Raw genomic sequence first — 22,406 nt, 5'->3', positions numbered from 1 at the left:
GACCAAGCCAGCCAAAATCCCACCATAGAGTACAGAGGAGTACAGGATGTCCCACCCCTAGCCTAGGAAAGACGAACAGTTGATGGTTGCTTGTGGAGGGAGAGTCGATTTTCTTCATTGATGCAGCCCCTAAAAGGCTACTCATGTTCTAGCAATGATCGTACACCTAAGCACAAACAAGCAGCACCAAGTGAACTCAGTGGAGGAAAGAGGGAGAGGGAGGGAGGGAGGGAGGAAGGGAGGGAAGGAGAGAGAGAGAGAGAGAGAGAGAGAGAGAGAGAGAGAGAGAGAAAGTTCAGAGGGGAAATACAAAGGGGGACCTGGAAAGAAAGGAATAATGAATTTGATAAAAACAAATTATAAGCACTATGAAATTCTGAAACAAAAAAGCACACAAAGCATGTGAGGGATCCATCAAAATAATTACCGGAAGATCACAGAAACCTAGACAAAAGCTCTTCCTCTGCTGAGCAAGGCAATGGGTAGCTGAGCCACAGAGGGACAGCATTTATGACCTGCAGTTGAGGGAAAGCTAAAATGAACATTTTATAACAGCAACTGCTGGCAATAGGAGAAGCTACTGAATTTTCAGTGGAAATATAACATGATGGTTTCCCTTTGAAGGGGTGTCATTTTCTCATTAAAGTGAAGATTTGCATGGCACATACCCTGACAATTTCACACACACACACACACACACACACACACACACACACACACACGCACATGCACAAATGCATGCATATATGGAAGAAATGCCACTTTTATGCATCAAGAGATAAGTTTGAGAATATTTATTGGACCATTTTGTAACAGCAAAACCTTGAACATAATCTATTGACAGATTAATGGGTACAGAGTCCCATCTCTGTTTAGCAGAACATTATAAGGCGGCAAAGACAGATGAACTATAGTTCTTTCCATTCATTCATCACCATGAACAAAATTCACACATTTGATATTAAGCAAGAAAGCAAACCACAGAGGGATGTGTGTAGTGTGGCTCCAATTACAGCCAAGTTCAGAACTTCCAAAAGACTATAAATAAAATATTGCTTATGGATTTGTATGTGTGAAAAATAGATGGCAGATGACAGATAGATGAGAGATAGACAGACAGATAGATAGATAAATGATGAATGATGGATGAACAGATGCACAGACAGACAGATACCCACAACACTTAATTTCAATGTTGCCCTCAGGATAAAAGGATGACTTTAAGGGGGAAGCCCACAATGGTCATCAGAGATTTTGATGTTCTCTTTGCAAATTACATGCTATGTGCATGAGAGCGTGGTTCAGTAGCATTGCCTAATGCTTTCCACATATGCTACATATGATTTTGCCCCCCCAAAAGCACTATTTTATACAACGCATGGCTCTGCATGACTCTATTTCCCCTCTCACACTCTTGATTGCCCCTTCCTTCTTTCCTGTGCTCACTTCTTCCTATATCGAATCGTTGAGAAAAGTGTATGTGCATTGAGGTCTCTGGGATGCTCCCGTTTTTCTGGCTTCTGTTAGGATATCTCACTAATGATGTACAACAGTGGAGCCCTGTCAGCCTTCCAGGTTGCTCTCCTCCACTGCTGGTAGAGCCGATAACAGAAATGTCATGAATGTTAAATGATGCGTTGAAAACATTAAGAAGGCGTCTGACTGTGGGCCTCTCTGTGGTATCATTCACTCCGGTCTGACTCTCATTTGGCTAATAGCAGTGCTGGGCACCCAGAGAGATCTCTTAGTTGATTTTTGATAATGAGTATTGGATCTGTAGCACTCTGCTTTCCATTCTGGTCTTAGACTTTGTACAGCACTTGCCCGTCTCACCACTGGGGTCAGGGAGTGGATTCTGGACTTGTCACTTCTGGCTGTCAGCATTTCAGAGAGCTGGGAATTCCTCCAGTCTCAGAGATGGCAGTGGGTGCAGTTTCTCTCTTGGGGAAACGTTCAAAGACTGTGCACGTGACCAACCAGTGGGAAAACGGAATTCACCGCTCTCTACACTGATGACACGTGTGAGGTTTCAGGGGGAGCAGAGTGAGAAGGAAGAAAGGGATATAAAGGTTGCGTGAGTGAGAATGATGGGGTGAAGCCACAGCAGCTGTGGGCAATAGGGTGGATACAGCTCGAACCAGAAGCAAGGGACCTCTCCATGTTGTTTTGAATTGCTAGATACAGGGAGGGGGACACGTGAAATAGGGCAGGTCTTCATGGTGGCATGGGACCGCTCTGCAGAGCCCAGCCCACATGACTCTGAGCACGGTAGTGTACTGCTTGGAGATCTGCCACTCTTACTGCTCGTGGGATATGCAAAACAGAAGAGTGAAGGTAACCAAGCAACATACCCTGGCCTCTGCAGCCTCACTATAGCTGCCCAGCCTGACTTCTGGCCTCAGGTCTGCAAAGACATTGATAGGAGTCAGGATTGCCTTGGGTCAACTGGGAGGGTGCTCTGTGCACTGCTGATCCCGGGTAGACACAGAATTAATTCTACAGGGCTTATCATGTATTGCCAAGATCCATCCTTCCCTGGCTGTTCACAGAGACACTTCTCTATTCCTTTGTTTCTTAACACTGCTTCCAATACACCTCACCCTCCACTTTGTCCTTCCAACAGGAGTCTAGAAGCTGGATCGGGGTGAGGGGAAAGCAAACAGACCAGTGGGAAGCTGTATGGAGAGATTTCTCAGAGACCGTTGAAGAAGGACTTGAAGCAACTGTGCATGATAGCATGATGACTGTGCTCATTCCTCCATTTCTGCATGCGACCTACACTCAGCACCACCACCAGTGCCACCTTACTCTGTTCAGAGCAAGAACCCCTCAGAGTATAACTGGACGTTAACACTTAGCACTGGTGCTAGAGGACAGTAAAGAAATTGTCTGAATTACTACCATCATCAATATTTCCAATGTCTTTAAAAATCATAATGATGACCCTGGCCAACAAACATGATGATCATGATTTTCAGTCCCATTTGACAACGTGTTCTGAAAATTCTGGAAATGTCCCCAGTCGGCCAATAAGTTTAAAAAGCTGACTCTTCAACTCAAGACTATCTGACCCTAGAGCTCCAGAACCCAACTTAGGGGCTGCAGACCACCCAAATCTGAGTGGCAGCTTAAAGGAGAAATGTCCCCCATAGGCTTATGTATTTGAACACTTCAGCCCCAGTTTGGTGGCGCTGTTTGGGTACGTAATAGACTTTCAGGAGGCGGAGCCTCGCTGAAGGAAGTGCACCACTAGGATGAGTTTTGAGAGCTTATGATCTTATCTTTTCTTCTAGCTCTCTCTACTTCTTACAAGTGGATGAAAGCCATGAGAAGATTGATTCCTACTCCCACTTCTGGTTGCCATGATTTCTTACCATTCTGAACTCTAACCCTCTGGACTTGTATGCCAAAATAAGTTCTTTTTTCCATTAAGTTCTTTCTAGCCATGTTATTTTATCACAGCAATGGAAAAGTAACTAATGGGACCTGGCTCAGGCGCTGTGGGCATTACCTTTTTCTTCTAGCTAGTTAAGAGCCCCTCAGAGTATAACTGGACATTAACACTTAGCAAAGAGTTGGGCAAACCAATGGCACTAACTCTATGCTGATTAACATAAGGCACTGAGAGATGCTTAGGGCTTTTAAAACCATTTGGAGCCATGCTGTATTCTTTATTACATCACTCCATCACACGTTGATCGGTGGTACTCCTGTAGGAAGATAGATATGCTTCATTAGATGTATGTATTAGCCACTGCAATTATAAGCACATTATTGCTCAACCTGAAAATTGCAATCATTTATTTTTTATTTAAGTATTTTCTTGATGGAGCTATTGCTTTTGAAAGGTTTGCAAATACATCTGGTTTGTAATTATTTTAATGTATGCATACTTTAAATACACAAACATGGTGGCTTTGCTGTTTAGAACATGGCAAGGGTAAACTTTCTAAGAACCAGACAGAGGGGGGTTTCCTTTTCCCTTTATTTTCTACAATATTGGACCCTTCTGTCTATTGAAGCATCGTAGATAGCTGCCTGTTTGTAACCTGCCATGAGGAAATCCCAACATGTATGCCCAAGCATGTGGCCAGAGGAGTGCTTGATGATACAGTCAGCTTTGTACCCAGAGTCCAGTGTCACATCATCAAAGAGCTCAGAAACAATCTGAATGGAATGTACACGGATGACAACCCTGATGCAGATGAAAATGGAAAAACCAAGTAGTCTAACAAGTGCTAATGCGCAGGTCCATGCTTCAGGGAGCTCTCTAAAAAGTCCAAAGTTATTCTAAAATGTTTGATGGCAGCCTTCTGCATCCACTGAGGCTGAGATGAGGTAAAGAGCTAGCCATAGTTGATGACCATAAACAAGTTTCCAGTCACTGAGGAAGCACGTGTTATCACAGCACTTGGTAAATTATGATGGGGATGAGGTAGACAGAAGGAAGTACGCAGAGCCCATGAGGGAAGAAGGCACTCACTAAAGAGAAGTACATCTCCTTTGTGGCTGGAGGGGATGGGTGTGGAGGTGTGGACAGGGCCAGGGATGTATGGAAGAGGATGTTGAGACTCCTAGGAAGGTGAGTGACTCTTGAAGCTGATATTTGAGGTCCTGAGCCCCATGGCTGAAGGTGTTTCCCTCTTTATGACTTGGCTGAGTGTACATTTGTGGTCACCCTATAGTGGTAACAAATCCAAGGGAACCCAGCTTGAATTCCAAGTCTCTTTTCCCTGCTCCATGAGTTTTCAGTGACTTGTCAAAAGGAGAGAAAGGTGTATCCTGTGAGGATCTCTCCCTATTGGATTCCTGTCTCCACTGTTGAGATGGCGTGAGGAGGCTAGGAACGGAAAAGGACAAAAACCTCTTAGGCATGTGTGCTGTTGGGATATGTTGTTGGTTGTGTGACATCCCAAAGTGGGGGGTTGGGGGGGCAGAAATGATGATGGTGTGAAGGTGGTAAAGACAAGATGTTTGAAGGAGAAAAGGTAGGAGGAACCAGATCACGGGTACCATTGTATGGGGCAAAGAGGTAGCTAACATGCGAATATGATCTTTTATCAACCAACCTCTCCCTAATCCAGCCTTCCCCCTGGGGACTGAACCAAGATGGACTGAAATGCACAGGCTCTTCACACACCACACAGCTCTCCATTAACTCAAAACTAAGAAACAGCCAAATCAGAGGAACTCTACCTGGGGTCTGAGGGATTCAGAGAGCTCTGAATGAACTTTAAACATGGGTGTGCAGGGTGTTCACCAGGGTAAGCACAAAGGGAATCCCAGGGCCATGACATAGGCTGGTTGATGCAGAAGACCCATCCTAGACTTGAGCTGCACATGTCTACACAAACAAGTCCAGTCGTGAGGACCAACTCAAGCTAAGAAAGACCACATCACACATCCAGAGTTGTCAGAGCACTGCAACCATGGTTTAAAATCTCATGACCAGGTGCCCAGTTCAGGAGTCCATTTTTTGTTTGTTTTGTTTTATTTTGTTATTACTTTCTTTTTTCTTTTTTACTTAATTTTATTTTTTATTTATTCACTTTACATCCTACTCATTGCCTACCTCCCAGTCAGCCCCTCCCATAATCCTTCCCCCACCCTCTCTCCCCTTCTCTTCTGAGTCAGTGGGGGACCCCTGGGTATACCCCTACCCTGGCATTTGAAGTCTCTGAAAGGCTAGGCACTTCCTCTTTCACTGAGGCCAAACAAGGCAGCCAGCTCAGCTAGAAAAACATATCCCACAAACAAGCAACGGCTTTTGGGATAGCCCCATTCCAGTTATTTGGGACCCACATAAAGATCAAGCTGCACATCTGCTACATATGTGTGGGGCGGCCTAGGTTCAGTCTGTGTATGTTCTTTGATTGGTGGTTCAATCTCTGAGAACCCCAAGGGTCCAGGTTAGTTGACTCTGTTTGTCTTCCTATGGAGTTCCTATTCCCTTCAAAGCCACAATCCTGCCTCCTACTTTTCCATAAGAGTCCCCAAGCTCCATGCACTGTTTGGCTGTGCGTTTATCTGAGTCAGCTGCTGGGTGGAGCCTCTTAGAAGATAGCTTGCTCCTGTCTGCAAGCATAACAGAGTATCATTAGTAGTCTCAGGGATTGGTGCCTGCCCATGGGTTGGGTCTCAAGTTGGGCCAGTTATTGGTTGGCCATTCCCTCAGTCTCTGCTCCATCCCTCATGCCTGTATTTCTTGTAGACAGTGAAAATTTGAGGTTAAAAGTTTTGTGTGTGGGTTGGTGTCTCTATAGCTTTACTGGAGTTCCTGTCTGGATACAGGTGATGTCCTCTTCAGGTTCCAGATTCCCAAGGTTGTAAGTCACAGTTAAAGTCAACCCCCGACCCCATTGATTCTTGGGTGCCCCCTTATCCAAGGTCTCTGTCTCATCATAGAGATGCTCTCCACTTCCTCATCCCCACAGTTGCAGACTTCCACTCATTTTCTTGGCCATCTCTTCTGTCCTTCCTCATACCTGATCCTGAACATCCCATTCCTCTCCCATGCCCCTCCCTAACAATTCCCTCCCTCCATCTGCCTCTTATGACTATCTTATTTCTCCTTCTAAGAGAGTCCACTTTCCGACACGTGTATGCCCTGCTTTCCAGTGCACTCCCAACTCCATTCTGATGGCCTTTTAAGCATATTTTTTGTCATGGTTTGTCTCTGGCTTTCATTTAGCCAACAGTATATCCCAACAGTACCATGTGCCTAAAAGGCTATTGTCCCTTTTCACACCTAGTTTGAAAGGGATCAAACAGAGAGAGGTCCTACAGAATACACCCCACTCTCCTCATTACAAGTCACTAGAGACTCGTGAAGGAGGGAAAAGACTTGGAGTTTGAGGTGGATTCTCCTGGACTTCTTACCACAAGAGGATGACCAGAAATCTGCAGTCAGCCAAGGTGTCTTCAAGAGGCACGCACCAGTCCATATCACACAGCAGAGAGCAGGGGGTAGACGGTATAAAATGATTTCCTCTCTGTGCCCAATGTTGGTTGGAATCAGTGGTGCAAGAGGAGCAGGCGAGTCTGCCTGCTGAGACTCAAGGGGGGCTGAGTAGCCTTGTGATGGAAGGCTAAACTCTTAGCACAGGATTTCCCCAGCAGAACTCAAAGTCAGCAAACACAAGCAAGCAAGTGATGTGCAAAGCCAGGTACACATGTCTATGGACCTTCAACTTCTCATGGATGCCAAGAAAGGCAGTTTAAAGGCCATGCCTCTGAATTCCCAGATTCCAAAGGAACAGGGATCACTCTGCTTGTGCTGGTCCGACTCTGGCTTGTATAAGGATCTGGAGGCAGGACAGATGTCCTTATTGCCTTCCTTTTCTGTGATAAAATCACGCTGACCACAGCAACTTGGAGAAGAAATGATTTATCTGGCTTCTACTTCCAAGTCGTAGTCCACCACTTAAAGGCAGGAACTCAAAGCAGAAACCATGAGGAAAAGCTGCTTGCTGGATCACTTAGCAGCCCATTGTTTATTGACCTTCATTATGCAATTCGGGCACATAGGCAGAAGGATGGTGCTGCCTACAATTGATTGGGTCTTCCTACAATAATAAATGATCAAGACAATCCCTCAAAGACAGGCCCACAAGCCAATCAGATCTAGGCAATCCCTAATTAAGACTCCCTTCTCAGGTGACTCTAGGCTTTGTTGAGTTGGCAGTTAAAGCTAACTAAGACAATACCATGGGCAGGGTGTGGTTTCTCAAGCCAGGCTATTGCCTGCCACTCATCCCCACAACCAGCTTAGCATGATCAAAGCCAAGGTTTATACTGACCCTGCATCTCAGCATTATTGATCAGAAAACACCAACTTCCACAGCTTATGTGCAGGGTGTTAAAAACCCAGCTTCAAAGCCCCTATTATTCCTCATTAGATGCTCAGCACACAGACCATGTAAGGACCTCATATAGCTGCCAGTTCCCCCTGTATGAGACCAGGCAATCTCTCGGGTGGTGAGACAATCCATTTTTGAAGGAGCTGGGCCCAGGACAGGGACTTTGAGTCGCCTTCTCTACTCAGGTATCCTGGCTCTCCTCCCATCCACCTTAGCACCCCTCTCCCTCTCCCTCTCCCTCTCCCTCTCCCTCTCCCTCTCCCTCTCCCTCTCCCTCTCCCTCTCCCTCTCCCCCCCCGTGTCTACACATATGAATACAGTGTTGTTACACTTAATCCTCACTGTCAGCTAGAGAAGATTTAGATTAACCATGAAAATGTGTTTGGGAGTATACACGGGTATATTATAGACAGGTTTAACTGAAGAGGTAGTTCCTATTCTAAATGTGGTGGACACCATCTCACAGGCTGGGGTCCAGGATTAAATAAAAAGGGAAAAGCAAGCTAAGCAGCATCATTCATCTCTCTCTGCTTCGTGACTGTGCACACATGGTGACCAGCTGTCTCATGTTCCTCCCTCCATGGCGACCGATGAACTATATTTTTAAACTGTGAGCCAAAGTAAGTCCCTCCTTTCTTAAGTTTCTTTTGTCCCATATGTTATCACAGCAAAGAGAAAAGTAACTAAGTCAGATATATGCTGTCCACCCCAGCATGGCGGGGTTTCACAGGGCACTGGGCGCTGCAGGTGCCCAGCCTGCATCTGGAATGATGCAAGTCAGGAAACAGAAGCACATTTGCAGAAACTCTTCATCCTGATACCAGCAATCAAATCAGCAGCTGTGACAACCTCTTCTCAGTAAAAAACCTGCAACTGAAAGGGAAGACGGAGGCTGTTTTGCTCAACTTTGAATCTACTTGGAATTAATGGAGAATAAATGTTCTAAATTCAAACCTTTCAAGGGACAATTTCCATTAAGCCAGAGCTCAGCTTCATTTCTGATCCACTGTTGCAAGGAGTAACAGCTGTTCAGGGCACTGTAACTGCCTTTGAAGCACTGAGGCCATAAACTTTCAAAAGAAAACTCTCGTCCTGATGGGCACCACGAGAGCAGTGGGGGAAGGGCGCAGTTCATGAGATCTGATCACTCTGCAAGTGCCCCCAATCCTCAAAGTCACTTAGACAGCACTGCATAGAGTTGCCCAGGCACTTGCCTCGCTTCAGATCAGGGGTCAAGTGAGAATGCTGCAGGTGGTGAAGGAGAAGGCATTTGAAGGAGAGAAGGTGGGAGGAAGCAGAACATGGGTCCCATCACATGCAGTGTAGAGCAAGATGTAGTCAACGTGTGAATATGATCTTCTATCAACCAACCTCTCCACAAACCAGCTTTCCCTTTGGGTTACCTCCTATGTCCAGTACAACACTGTGTAACTGGGGACACATCAGTAAACAGCCCACATCCTTTTGTGAACCTAGCAACTGAGGTAGAGTGGATGGTGACCCTGGACTAGCAAACTCAAGCAGATCATTTGTGACTTGATCCTGTGAACAGCAGCACTGCCTTGAGAAGCTCTGAAGTCAGAGGCAAACAAGACCCCAGACAGAAGGCAAAGCAACAGAAAGATTCCTAAGAGATAAGCGAGGTGAGCTGAAGGCTTCTGTAAAGGGAAGGGGGTGAAGAGAAGAGCCTTGATGGGGAGACCAGAAAAATAGAACGGAGCTGGCCAGGCACAGCTTTGGGTGTACATCTTCTTCCTCCTTTGGGGGCTATATAGTTCCTTCAGAGTTAAGACAGGGGTAATATCTACAAGGTATCAGCTTCCTGAAGAGTGCTGAAGGGCCAGTGTGGATAGCAGGAAGTGGATTCCTACCACCACTTCCTCATAAACAGAGAATCAGACACGACTCAAGATTCTCTTGATAAAACAGGCCAGATGTCCTACCTCCAACACTAGATGAGTGGACATTGAAAAGGGCCACGACATAGGGAATTCCTAAGGGGAGAGAACAGTGGATGGAAAGTCAGGTCAGAGGCGGGTTTTCTGTGGGATCTGACAGCATAATGACAACAGCGCCTTTAACAGCAGCACTTTGGTGACCCGGTGAGACAAGCCAGTGATTGTGTGAGTCAGAAGCCAATGAAGAGAGCAATAGAGGGAGGGAGTGACCAGAGTTGTGATGCATCCATGTCTTCTGGAAAGAGTCTGACCTGCAAAATGGTCATTTCTGTCTTCTATCAAGGTTGCAAGCACAGAGCCAGAGGATGGGTGGACGGATGAGTGGAAAGATGGATGCATAGATAGAGGGAGGGACTGTCTGTAGAGTATAACGTCGGGGAGGGCATGAGGCTAGATATATCCTCTGAGAACAGGAAAGAATCAAGTCACACATTGTGGGCCTTGTATCAGGGAGGTCTGAGGACTAGGTACAGAGGAAGAAACAAGTATGGACATTTCCAGGCATGCGTGGGACAGTCAAGATGCTCAGGCTGAGTGGGCTGTAGACCTGCTCTTCTCCTAGCTTCATTCAGGAGGCAGCAGGAAATGCTCCAGACTGTCCAAGGAAGCAACGCTGGACCCAGATTGTTCTAATGAACACAGAACCCTGAGGCCATAGAGGAAAAGCTAGAATCCATTTGTGTCTGGCTGCCTTGGATAATGTCCACCTCTCTCCCAAAAGAAAGTCTAAAAAAAAAAAAAAAAAAGACAGACATTGCAGAAAGACTAGAAGGAAAGGCAATTTATAAACTGATAGTCTCACTACCATTGCCAACGACAGTGACGAGTCAAGTCACACAGAAACAGTGCCTGCCTCCCAGAGTCAGCTGGCTCCCAGAATTCTAGAGCAGCGGGCTTCAGTCTGAGGGAACGAGGGTATTCCAGAAGCAAAGCCATGTTGCAAGCCTGGCACTGCTGTTCTTCCCTGTACAGTGAGACTTCAGGTCCTTTTTTCTCCTTGGGATTTTTTTTAACTGTTTTCAATTTAATAATTCAATTCATTTGACCTAGTCCTTAATAATCAGTCTTCATAGCCACATCATTTTTTTAACAACAATCATCTCAGACACACTCTCTGACAAGACTTTCAACATTATGAAAAGAAACCATGTCTTCAGGAGCATGTTTACTGTGATGGAGATGATATCTGAGCTACAAGGGTAAAAGGAAACCCTTTCATTGCAAAGTGACAAAAGTGGAAGGTAAAACATGTTCACACATTCATAGCAGCAGGAAGCACATACTCAGAAACAGATCTGGGCTTAATACAAATGACATAATTCCTAGTCATCTACAGCTACTTACATAATGCCACACAGAGAACAAATTAGGCTAAAATTCACTGTAGTGCTTGGTAGACTTCAGAAACGGTTTTCTATCCCTAGTACATCACAAAATACATTTTGAGATCCTAAAGGAGTGAGTCTTGCAAGCAGGCATCAAACACTGTATTACTCATGGTGCAGGCATGAAGCAGGCTGAGCCCTCCAGTCTCTGAAATGAAATAGACCAGGGTATTGAGGACACACCATGTGCTCAGGCTACAGGGAACCTGGTAGATTCAGATCCACATGGGCACTGTGTTAATCAAGGTTGCCTAAAGGAATAGAACTCAAAGAATGAATAAATAAATAAATAATATTTTTCATTCATTTCATATATATGTATATATGTATATATATATATGATATTTATTAGAATGACTTCAAGCTGTGGTCCAGCTAGTCCAATAATGCTGCCTACCAATAGAAGGTCTAATAATCCCATAGTTATCCAATCCATGAGGCTGGTTGTCTCAGCTACTCTTCAGTATATGCTGGAATCCTAAAGAAGTAGGATCTAATGCCAGTGAAGGAATAGACTTGCTTGTGAGAGCAAGCAGACAAAGATTCCATGTCCTTTATATAGAAGTTGTGGTCCAGATTAAATGTATATCTTCTTCTCAAATCAAAGATCCAGATTAGAAGTAGGTCTACCCACTTAAAATGATTTCATTAAGAAAAGAAAAATCCTGTACAGCTATGCCTAATTATTTGGGTCTTAGCTAATTCAAAATGTAGTCAGGTTGACAACCAAGACTAGCCATCATAGGCACCATGATAGTTTATCTGCATTGTCAACTAGGTGGATTTTGAGTCACCTAGGAGACACACCTCCAGGTGTGTCCATCAGAGCATTTCTAAAGAGGCTTAGCTGAGCACAGAAGATCCACCCTGGATGTGGTCACCACCTTCAAATCCATGGACTTAGGACTTAGACTGAACATAAAAAGAGAGAGCCATCAGGAGCAGCAGCATTTGACTCATGTTACCTCACAGTTCTGCCAGCAGAGCTAGAGCCACTCTTCCTCCTCACCTTCTCCATCATGGTGGACAGAGACTGCCTTCTTGCTCCTTACCTTCTCCACATGGTGAACAGTACCTTCTTGCTCCACAACTTCTCTACCACAGTGCTTGGAGCTTATTCCTTCTTCACTGTGTTGGTCAGTACCTTCTTGTTTCAAACCTTCTAGACCATGAGGGGTGTATCTTCTCTTCTTGATCCACCCCTTCTCTGACATAATGGACAGTATTTTCAAACTCTGAGGAAAATAAATTCTGTCTCCACTAAGTTCTTTTCCTCAGGTATTTCACCTCAGCAACAAGAAATCAGCTAATGGAGGCACTAAAGGCAAGACAGCATGAGATTTTCCCTGAGCTCAGATGTCCTTTCATCATTTGCTTTCTAGAAAGACTGAGCATGTGAGGTGACTGTGCCCCTTTGCTTAGTTGAGCTCAAAACATTTCATTAATCTTTTCTTCCCTTCTGAGGTCTTTACAAGATTAAACATAATTCAATCCAGTCAAAACTCAGAAACTAAAAACTTTCTTTAAGCCAAGATCACTGGCCTTTCTCTCTAATTTCCTATATATTCTCCTTATTCTTCATTTCATAGTAATAATCCATCAGTAAGCAGAATGTTGTAGGACTGACCCCATGAAGAAAAGGGCAGCAGCATCCCTACGCAGATGACAGCAGTATTGCCTGGACCCACAGCACATGGTACAGGTGAAATGGGAGAAATGAGATCTAAAGGAAAACCCAGTGTTATTGATGAAGAATGAGCTGAGCCAACAGCATGCTGATGTGAGGAGGACCTCTTCATTGGTTCATCTTCCAAATGAATAACTTCTTATATTAGCCACTTATATTACTTACTACTATTGTATCTCTCACTCTGTAAACCACAGAATGGAAGCAGAAAGAGCAAGGCTTTAAAGCCCTGTTGAGGCTCTTCGTGCATCTCCCTCTGAAACTAAGCAGCATGACAGAAACCACACTGTCTCAGATGCAAATGGATTGAAAAAAAGAAAACCAGAAATTGATGCTTAGGGAGGGAGGGTAAGTTTTGCCACCTCCATTAGTGACAGCTAGTGGGGTGAAGCCCCTGGAGAAAGCACTGTTCATTTACCCAAGTTGGGGGGGGTCCCAAACAATGTCTCTGCATCCCATGAGAACAGGAGATTCAACTAGCATATCTACATAGAATCCAGTGTGGTGGGAAGTAAATCTAGGGTTGAGTGCTTTGAAATGTGTGATTTAGCCTTGGCAGGAGAAAAGAGGTCATGGTTTCTAACTTCAAGAGCAAATAGAGCTTTGAAGGTAGACAAACCCTCCAGGTAATAGCATACCATCAGCCCTGTATCTCGGCACAGTATGGGCAAGGAAATTTTCAAAGAACTTTTGGAAAAAAGATGGATGAGTGAATGGATGGATGGGTGAACGGATCGGTAGACTAACGAACTTCAGCATCCACTGTTCTGTAGATGGCATTTAGCAGACAATCCTCAGTCAGCTCCATTTCTACCAAGTTCAGTTGCATAAATTCATTGGCCATCAACTTCAAAGCTGCTCTCCTGGCCAGGGACCACTTCTGTGCCCCAGAAGCAAATGTATAATTTCTCCCTCTGCTCCCTGATAGTACTTAATCTCAATAATGGGTTCCACCAAAGGTCATAGTCTACACATTCACAGTCCAATGCTGAACCCTATAGCCCACATAAACTCACAATGGACTTCAAAGCCAACTCATTTTCCCATTACAGATTTAAATGAGAAAAGCTTGCTATTAATTGAGGTAACACTGGAGCTGCAGGGAGGCTCTAGGGATCCCCAGGATGTGCTTCTCAGGAGAACACATTTTAGTTCAACGAGAGTAGCTCCATGATGTTAATGAAGTAGAATCAGCTCTTTTCAGGTCTGTTTGTAAACAAGTCCCCACTAGAGAGTCCTCCTCTCCACTTGTCCCCTGTGGAGTATTCTGAAGTGAGAGTTGCCCTCTCCCGTACTTCCGGCCTCTTGATCACTGACTGAATCCTATGGCAGAATTCCATGGAGAGACATTGTCCTTTCCAGAGAACCTTTTTACAAAAGGAATTTAGGTGACACACCCTACTCACTAAACAAGATGTCTAAATAAGATGTCTTCCTTATGTATATCCATTGCTAAAAGCGGGGGATATGTAGACATTTGGCGAACAAGGGATCCCTTTGAGTAGGCCTGAATCCTCTCAGGTGTATCACAGAGCCACAGACTGGAGGCAGTGGACAGGAACAGCTCAGTGTTCTACCATCTATCTGCACATGGGCCACTCAGACCCACTCTAAGTTAACACAGTTCTGGGAATACCTGACAAGATGGCTGCCAAAGTCCAGCATGATGACCCTGTGCTCCTAGTTCAAGAGCAAAATCTGTAGGGACCAGAAAGGCCACCGGAGGGCAGCAGATGAATCACAAGGAGTTAGCTCAGACATAAGGACTTGGTGAAGGGGCATCCCTAGAAGTGCCCCAACTGAGTCTCTTACTGTTTTTGCTTTTCCCTGCAGAAACTCCATATTAAACTTTATTTGCAAAAGAAAAGAAAGGAGGTCTTAGAGAAAATTGACACAAAGTTTAGAGTATCCCAGGAAAGGAAGCTTGCATCTCCTGCATGAAAACCTCTGGACCTTTCCTCAAACTTAAATTCTCAGCTCACTTGTGTGATAAACAATAAATTACAGACAATGGTCTCAAAATCTTTCCTACCTTTAAAATTTTCCCCACAACCACACTGCTCCATAAATTAAAAATACAACGTAGCTGCTACTGTAACATGTTCACGGTTTTCTTCAGGAATAGCTATCAATGTCTCATCCTTTTGAGCAGGACCTCATAGCCAAGAGCCAGGTTTTGTCCCAACAGATTCTCTATGCCTCCATCAGCCCATACAGGTGAGTACCCACTGACCCCAGTACCCCAGTGAGCTGCAGGGTACCCCGATCCCTCTTACTTCTGACGTTTTCAGAGCTATGATTTATGAAGGTGTATAGCACCCAGACCATATCAAGTTGTTTTCCAAAGAAAATCAGTATGGAAATTAATGCCCCTGTTTCTGTGTAAGTCCATCAACTCTGATTCTCAAGCAGGTGGCAATCAGTCTGTGCATATTTTTAGCAAATACCTTGGACTTGATGGTATAAGCACTAGGTACTCTCTTAAAAAAAAAAAAAAAACACATGCTTGGCCTTGACATGGTGATGATATGATTTACCTAGAAGAGCTGCCTCTCCTAATTAGTTTGATTGGAAATGCAACACAATTCAATGCACCATTCACTCAGGAGATCTCCAAGCACAATGTTTGTGAGCACAGAAATCATGGGATTCAGTGATTTCATCCAGGGAAAGCCAAAGCCTGTCCCCTAGGCAGACCCTGGATGCCCAATGTCAGCCATCTAAGCCCTCTCAACATTCTGAATCCAATCTCTCTGATCCTGTAACACATGAGTGCCTGGTTCTGAGCTTTTCTCTTTTAAATAGCTTGGAGTGATAGCCCCAGCTACCCATGATATCTTCATGATATTTTCCTCTGTATGAGCTAGTCTGACTATAATTAAGCCATTGCAATTATCTAGTGACTGTCTTCTCACACTGGGTAAAGATTGCATATGTCAGGGACCATGCCTGTCTGGCTAATCTTATCCTTATAGAAACTGTTCTGTGGGATACAGCAATTCAACATTTGGAGGATGAGTCAATCAATCAACCAATCAGCCACCTATCGATGTTTTACAGTGTATCTACCTTCTCTTGACTTGGGATATTCAATTTTGAAGAACCAAATTGTTGCTGGTTTCATCATAAAGAACAAAAGAATGACTCTCCCCTAAACACTTCTCTTTGATATATCAACTCATGTCAAAATAAGATTATAATGAACTCTTCTTATAACTTGTGACAGTTAAGATTGATTAGTAGTTTCACTAGATCTAAAATTTACCTAGGAGACAAACATCTGGGCATGTGTAAGAAAGTCTTCAGATAGAATTAATAGGCAGCACCATTTCATGGGCTGGGCCCCTAGTTAGATACAAAGGAAAAAGTGAACTGAGCACCAGCATTCATTTCTTTCTGCTTCTTGACTGTGGATACAATGTGACCAGCCACCTCAAGCTCCTGCCTCTGTGACTTCTCCACTGTGGTGGACTATGTCCTCAAACTGTGAGTCAAAATAAACTTTCTCTTTCTTAAGTTGCTTTTGTTAGGTTTTTGTCACAGTAGTGAGAAAAGTAACTATCTAGTCCCTGTGTTTGGAGCATCACAGTGAACTGCCCAAGGCAGATTCCACTCACTCATTCTTAATGATGGAATGCAAATAGGCCAACACCATCCTATTGGTATATTCCCAACTACATCAGGCTCCTGCTCCTCCCTGCAGCATGCATGCCTTGTACAGAGGTCCTTGGAAGCTTGGCACAGCCTCATGCTCACAACAAATTTTACATTAAACTTCCTGTTTCCCTTTAAGGACATGTCCAGCAAGCATCTGGAATTCCTCTTTATGCAAATAAAGCATTCTCAGTGAGAGACCAAATTTTGGGGGATTCAGACTCCGAGGATCTGACCTGAGTTTGAACTCAAGCAAACTAATAGGTCAGTGCCTAGCACCAGTTTCCAGGTTATCCCCCAATGAGACCTGCGTCTCCAGGTTACCTGCCACCAACAAATCCAGCATCTGGCACCAGTCTCCAGGTTATTCCCCCAACAAATCTGCACCACCAGGTTACAAGCCTGCCCCTGCCTAATAATCACCAGGAGGAAAACAAGTTTACAGTTTGGCTCTCAGCACCAACCAATTATGTTAAAGACCACAGAAACCCCCAAGTAGATGCTTGCCAGGCTAGAGACACTGGCCCCTTGCTTGTCATTTCCTATAAAACCTTGTCCTGATGAGTGTTCGGGGCTTTTCTCCACCAAATCCATCCTGTGGATCAGCGGTGAGTTAAATCCAAACTTGAGCTTGTAAATAAAGACCCTTGTGTGATTACATCACATCAGTTCCTGATTGTTTCTTTGGGGCTCATGAACACTTCCTAGTTCTACACAGCACCTCAGTCCCAGCCTATGATGTATACTCACCCCCAAACACCTACCCACTCCCCAATTTTATATAGCCCTTGTTTGCCCCCGATAGAGGGGCACTGTTTCACTGAAAACCATCTCAGGAGAAAGCTATTTCTCCTAAACTCACACCAGCTGGAGATCCTGCTAACCCACCCACCCAGCTAAGCTTCTTTCCTTCCAGTCTAGCATGGTGCATAATGGTGCCTAGATACCCCAAGAGCAGAAGCAGACCCAGCCAGCACTTCCCACGGTTCATCTTGGATGAAGGTTGGACGTGCCCTCCTGTCCCTAGAGCACCCACGGGTCATGCATTCATGTGTGATGCCTGAGTCATGGAAGATATTCAAGAAGCCAAGGTCCCACCTTTGGCAAAAGCATGCTGACTCTTAGGTGCTGGACTTCTTCCTCTGCTTGGGATGCTGGAGGAGCTCAGAAGTAGGAGATTAGTTTCTCACACACATTGAGAAAACCTATCCCCTGATCTCCTATCGCCATACATCTGGCTCTCACATTATTGAGAAATGCTGTCTCCCAAGCGTGTCAGCCCTTATTACCTGCAAGAAACCCTCAGGATTGGGCCTATTGGCAGCACCTCATAAGTCAGCCTAAGGGAGGGATTGTTAGACCCTCACCTGAGGGGCAAGCCACTCCTTCCCTCATGTGCCTGAATATAATTCTGGCCAAGCTGTACTTGGTCTCTGGAGGTTTTACATTATATGGGAAATGGAGGGTAAAGCAAAGCAAGTGCTCCTTCTATGCAGCTGTGCGAAAGTTCTCCTCTCTGTTGGGGTGAGACTTTTTGCTGATGTCACTGAGCTGGGGTTACACTCACTGCTCCAAGTAATCCCACTCCTGTTTTCCTATGAATAAGTCTAAGATCATCAAGCTAGATTCAGGTGGAATCATCCTTCGGGTGGCCTATCTGGAGTGAGTAGACATTTGTTCAGCCATTTCAACAAAAAGCTCACACAGTATACACGCATCTGTATTCTTTGCTTCCACAGCATCCTCTAGAGGAGTCCCTGCTGCCCTGTGCAAGCTGTCTGAAGAGTTGAGAACGCCTGCGCTCTGCTGACCTTCGCAATGCCCACACTTCTGCAGACACAGGAGCCATTCTCTGCTCTCTACTCCTCAGAGGCCTTCTGTGCTGCTCTCCGTGCTCCCTGCTGCGGAGGACATGAGCCTCCATAATATTCATAAAAGGAAAAATATGTTCTCAATAAGAATATCACTTAATATTCACAAGTAAGAAATCAGAACTGCCGTGCTGCGAACTTAATAAGAGGAGGTTACTAACAGTAAAGAACTAGGATGCCTGTCCTATGGGACCGGCAATGATCTCAGCTGTTCACAAGAACTGCCTGCTTCTTTCTCAACAATTGGATGGAACAATTATATACAAACCATCACAAACAGAGACACAGAAACCCCCATGAACCTTATGGGTTGGACATATGCTGTAGCCAGAATTCAAGAGTTGCTGACCATACCAGCAACAAAACACCAGTATGAAACAAGAGGAATGTCAGGGCAGGGAGGTGGGAAGCAGGGGTGTTTGGGTAGGGGGAACACCCTTATAGAAGAATGGGATGGGGAAGTTTATGGACAGCAAACTGGGAAAGGGAATAACATTTGAAAGGTAAATAAAAAATATCTAATTTAAAAAAGAAGAAGAATGATAATCACGGACCATGAAGTCAGTGTGTGAACTCACATAACATCTAGGCTTCCAAATATTCACCCCACCAGGGCAAAATTCCTACAGTCTGCCCCACTCCAAGACCTTCCCAGTGACTTTGCTCTAATCCGCTGAACGCCAGGTAACTGAGGATAAGACAGGTGCCTTGTTTTTCATCAGTAACAAAACTTGTTAAAATAGTCTAATACCAAGCTTACCTTGCTCACACCAAATACTTTAAGAGCAGAAAGGGAAAACAAAATGACCACAAAGTTCTATGTTTAATAGCACTGCCAGAACTTTCTTTTCCAAATGTACACCGATGCCTTTGCAGAGTCTCTTGGGAAGTTGTAACACACCATCCCTATTGGTTGGTGCTGACCCTTCCAGATTGCCTGAGTCTCCAGAATGTGGAGAGGAAAGTGGTATTATAGGTTACTGAGGCCGAGCTAACAGATAAACAGTCCCCTGGACATGTTTACAGAAAGGCATGCAGAATGAGATGGTGAGGTCAAAATTCAAACACTCTTAGCTATAAAGGCACCAGCATATTTGATGAAAGTAGTCCTGTTTTATACTCGGTTGGAAGGAAATGGTTCTTTTCACATTTTTCTGCAAACATATTTCCTCCAATAGAAACTTAAGATGCTTCCCTCAAAGATTCTTGAAGCACTTGGGGTGAAAATTTATAATAAATTTATTGGGAAAGTTATAGCTGCTCTCCCACTTGGCATCTCTTCGCTGAATTGAAAGTCACTGCTCCTGAGAGCTGTTGTAGATTGATGGGCCCTACCAGGCAGTTTACGTCATCGTGCACACCCATCAGCCATGAATAGCCACTGCTCCTGAGAGCTGTGGTAGATTGACAGGCCCCACCAGGTAGCCTGAGTCACCCTGCACAGCCATCAATCATGGACAGCCACAACAAGGCTGTAGGGATTTTCTTCATCGTACCAAACAAACGCGCACAGCAAAGAAGCCTTTCTTCTGGGGTTTCTCAGCTTCTAAGTCGCAGGCATAGCAGGGTCCAGGGTGGCCTCAGTGCTAAGATTGGACAGCTAGCCATTCTGTGAATCCAGAGCCCTAGAAGGAGGAGTCAAGTGCTTCTGCCTCAGCACTTTGGAATGTTTATCTTTTCTGTCAGGAGTGTAGGTCATAAATGGGGCACTTTAATAATTAATCTTGGTTGTCCTTAATTGAGGAACTGCCACCATCAGATTGGCCTATAGGCATGTCTGTGGGACATTTTCTTGATTGCTAAATGATTTAGGAAGGCTCAGACCACCGTGGGCAATACCGCCCTTAGGAAGATGGGCCTAGGTTGAAGATAGCTGAGTAAGTCAGAGGACGCGAGCCAGTAATCAGCAATCCTCTGTGGTTTCTGCTTCAAGTCTCCACATTGAATTTCTGCTCTGACTCCCATCAGTAGTGAAAGTACATGCCAAATAAATGCTTTTGTCTCCAAGCTGCTTTTTGGTCATGGTATTTATCATAGAAACAGAGAAGTACACCAGAATAGAAATCAAATAAAGAAACCTGACATATACTTCTTCAGCCTGGAGTGACATCAGCCAGTGATATTCTAGATATGGCATGACGTGAAAGAGCTTTGTCTCTGTGGACTTCCTCCAAAGATCTGCATCGCAGTCTCATTCTGAGAAAGGGGGAGGTAAAAACAAAAACAAGACCCTTCTTGATCTGTTCTCCTACATGGTCATAGTCATTGAAAGCATGGAGAGTCTAAAAACTGTCACCTTCAAAATAGTCTAAGAAGTAGTTAAATGTAATGAGGAATACTGGATGGGGGACTTGGGACAGAAAAAGGAAACTTTTGCTGTGGCATCAAATGACCAGTTTCTCACTGCCCATGGTGAACTACATCCCCCAGCTTCCAGCATGAAATAACCTAAGTCCTTGTCTCATTCCCACACGTTATCAAGGAGGAGACTGTGGCTGACCTTTGTGGGTTCTTCTTTTGCTCATTCTTTATCCCTCTGGTTTCACCCTCTATCTCTAGATAGGAAAGAAAGAAGGATAGAGAGGCAGAGGTGGGGGGAGATCCCTGAACCTAATTTCTTTCTTTTTGTTCTTCTTTGAACGTGACTACTAACAAACCATAACCACCCCCCCCCCCCACCAAATCACCACCAACCACCAACCCTGCCTCTCAGGGCCCTCGCTTCATCTACCCTCTGAAAAGTTCCCAGAATTCTGAACACCACATAGTTGCAGAAACTATCTACAGCTAGCAGAGTGACACCTCTGCTAGAGCATGAGGCAAATCACAATCAGCTGCTGCAGACAGTCTGAAGCAGACCCATATCCCCATACCTGGAGTTAAAACAAAAATGCATTCTTGTAATATTTGAAGAATATATTTGGGTTTTTAAAGAAACCCAAACTCCAGAATTCTTAAAGATGTCACTACAGGAGGCAGGTGTCAATTCTAGTTAATAAACATGCTGCTTCCTGTGAGGCAAGGTCATCACTTGTAAATCTCTCCTACCTGTGTGGCATTACTGGAGATTGGAGAATCCTCATATGAGGTACAGGGAAAGCAGAGGCCTCAGGAAATATGATGCAAGAGCATGAATCCAGGTCACAGAGACCCACTGTTATGATTTGTATATGTTCATCCCAGGGAGTGACACTATTAGAGGGTGTGGCCCTGTTGGAATAGATGTGGCTTTGTTAAAGTAGGTGTGTCACTATGGGTGTGGGCTTTAAGACCCTCATACTAGCTGCCTGGAAGTCAGTATTCTGCTAGCAGCCTTCAGATGAAGATGTAGAACTCTCAACTCTTCCTGCACCATCCCTGCCTGGATGCTGCCTTGATGATAATGGACTGAACCTCTGAACCTGTAAGCCAGCCCCAATTAAATGTTTTCCTTTATAAGACATGGCTTGGTCATGGTGCCTGTTAACAGCAGTAAAACCCTAACTAAGACACCCATGCTTCATAGTTAAATGCATGCCTAGCACACTAGTAGAAAAATAGGGAAGTAATGTAGCAACTGAAAGTCCAAGAACACTCTCATTCCCTAGGATACTGATAGAGCAGTAAGAACTGGATGGCCTGCCACTTAAAGGCCAGAAGGGTGAAGCAACTACAATGAGGTCAGGAATAGCACAGAAGTGCCTTATTGGAGATCAATAGAAGGGGATTGAATGATAACAGTCAAAGGTCTCTAGGCCATAGAGCCCAAATGACAAAGCCACAAAGTCACTCACTACCCTCTGGGTCTCTAGAGCAGATGACTAGACTCTAGGCCCCAGCTTTTTCTTGTCACATGAAGGCCATGTACTCATGGTCAGCCTCAATGTTACCATGGGTCTAGTCCAGGTACCTGGCAGGTGGGATCTCATTAGCTAGAGCAGGTACCATGCAGGAGACATGGCAGTGACAGATGACACCAGTGTACTGTCTATACTATATACTGCCCTGCAGGA

At 44.7% G+C, this 22,406-nt stretch overlaps 1 long non-coding RNA gene across 2 annotated transcripts; it reads right to left on the bottom strand.

The window, feature by feature from the left end:
* Positions 1 to 3,636: 3,636 nt before the first annotated feature.
* LOC102552864 (uncharacterized) lies at positions 3,637 to 21,939 on the bottom strand. Of its 2 annotated transcripts, none has more exons than XR_005499519.2 (3): positions 21,463 to 21,939; positions 20,504 to 20,610; positions 3,637 to 3,710 (listed from the first exon to the last, which is right to left on the bottom strand). It is a non-coding gene; the product is annotated as an uncharacterized LOC102552864 (long non-coding RNA). The 2 variants fall into 2 exon arrangements; XR_590533.4 differs by having other exon boundaries at positions 20,493 to 20,610; positions 21,463 to 21,741.
* Positions 21,940 to 22,406: the final 467 nt, after the last annotated feature.

Source organism: Rattus norvegicus, chromosome 1 (genome assembly GCF_036323735.1).
Source record: "Rattus norvegicus strain BN/NHsdMcwi chromosome 1, GRCr8, whole genome shotgun sequence".
NCBI lineage: Eukaryota > Metazoa > Chordata > Mammalia > Rodentia > Muridae > Rattus > Rattus norvegicus.
This window is presented reverse-complemented; position numbering and strand designations above follow the sequence as displayed.